This window comes from Frankliniella occidentalis, unplaced genomic scaffold (genome assembly GCF_000697945.3).
Source record: "Frankliniella occidentalis isolate FOCC.00 unplaced genomic scaffold, Focc_3.1 Scaffold17, whole genome shotgun sequence".
Classification (NCBI taxonomy): domain Eukaryota; kingdom Metazoa; phylum Arthropoda; class Insecta; order Thysanoptera; family Thripidae; genus Frankliniella; species Frankliniella occidentalis.
In genome coordinates this window covers 2,194,994-2,196,743 of record NW_026267147.1, presented here as the reverse complement: position 1 = coordinate 2,196,743, position 1,750 = coordinate 2,194,994, and the positions used below count along the sequence as shown (strand labels likewise).

The 1,750-nt window shown below is 57.0% G+C and overlaps 1 protein-coding gene across 3 annotated transcripts in view; it reads right to left on the bottom strand.

The window, feature by feature from the left end:
• Positions 1–1,750, bottom strand: part of LOC113213903 (uncharacterized) — a 92,511-nt gene that overhangs the window by 88,895 nt on the left and 1,866 nt on the right. The gene's annotated exons all lie outside the window — the stretch shown is intronic.

The window sequence follows — 1,750 nt, the reverse complement described above, 5'->3', positions numbered from 1 at the left end:
CCCGCCCTCCGCGGGCTGCGCGAGCTGACGGGGCGGCTCTCAGGCGGGGTTCAAGAGCGCCCGCCCCGCGGCGCCCTGCAGCTGCAGCAGCTGCAGCCGAGCGGATGAGAAATTCGACTGGCGCGCACAGAGCGGCTGCCCTTCTCTTTTCTTGTCGACCTCCGCGCCTCCGTGTACTTCATGACCGCCAGAGTGCCGCCTCGGACTCGTAGCAATTCCGTTTTCTTGACAGCTCAGTAGTTTTTCGTCGTGACCCCCGCCGCTCGCGCGTCAGCTGCGGGCTGCGGAGAGCCTCATGACGGGACTCTGTCACATTCACACCAGCATCGGCCGGGAGGGACGGGGTCCGCGGCGGGCTGGAGAGCTAAACGCACGGCAGCACAAGTGCGCCGTCCAGCAGCGAGCAGGCAGCAACACTGCTGATACACCGAGTGGTGCAGCACTTGTAAGCGTGCAACGAAAAAGTTGTTCAACTCCGGCTATGTGCGTTCTAATGAACTTTGAAACTCAAGTGTGTGAGTGTTGTACACTTGTTGGTGCGTGAAGAACATTTGGACACGTTCACTTTAAATGTCTGAGGACAATTTTTGTAACTAGCTCCGGACTTCTGTATGCATAACTAGCTCAGATACAGTATTGTAACTAGCATCTGGCGTAGCAAATTATAATATTGTCTCTGTACCCAGTTATGCATACAGATGTCCAATGTTAGTTACAAAAGTTGTCCTTGACATTTAGAGAGTAGAGGCACGTGTGTGAATTTCAAAGGAAAATTCACATCTTTACTTTAAGTGTACGAACTCATACACCTACAAATGTGTGACGTTCACACACTTTCGTTTCCATAGAGCACGGGTCGGGTGCTCAAACTGAGCTGAAGACTGCAAATGCTCATCCACGAAGTTGGACAATCTTGCTGCTGCAGAACTTGAAGTGTTTACTGGATGCACACACTTGGTTGGTATATCAGTGGAGCTACCCGCATGGTTTCACTTATTTAATAATAGCCAGGAAAATGCCATTTAGATACAGCTCAGGCGTTGAGGTGCAGGGTGACCTGCTAGCTAATACATATGCAGTGGTAGTAGCGCCATTTCCGTTTTTAATGACTGTCCGCAAAGAGAGTTCACCTCTCCTATTCCAGTTGGAAGAAGAAGGTTAAACGCCCCGGCCCGGCCGCACGAGGAGTGAAACGTCTCACATTCGGGCCGGCGGCCCATCGGTCCATTTACCGCGCGGGCCGCCATGCCCGTGTGTGCAGCGCTCCGCCGGCAGATGATGTGCCGGGGGGCCGCCCGAGCGAGCCGCCGCCGGCCGCATGGCACGCCGCCCTGGCGGAGGGACGCTCGCTGCTAACAGACAGGAAAGTGATTTCTACAAATAACAGACTGCGCAGCACCGACCCGGCGGCTGCTGCGGCTGCTGCTGCTGCTGCTGCTGCTGCGGCCAGGACGAGGCGGGCAGGCCGTCGTCGCGGTGCACACGGCGGCGACGACAACAAGACCGACTGCCGGCTGCCCCGACCGGTCAGCCCGACGCGTTGCACCGGCGGCAGGTGCACAGGCACAGGCCGTCCTGTTCGTCACTCCCGCGCCTTCGCACTTTCACGCACAAACAGAGAAAGGCGGGGAGCAAAGGGGGTTTTGCATGCGGCGATTGGCATGGCGGCTCCACTTTTGCGAACTAAGAAAGGAGAAGGGGCCGCGAGAAGTGATTTTCGCGGCCGCGTGTCAAAGAGACGGGCCGCGGG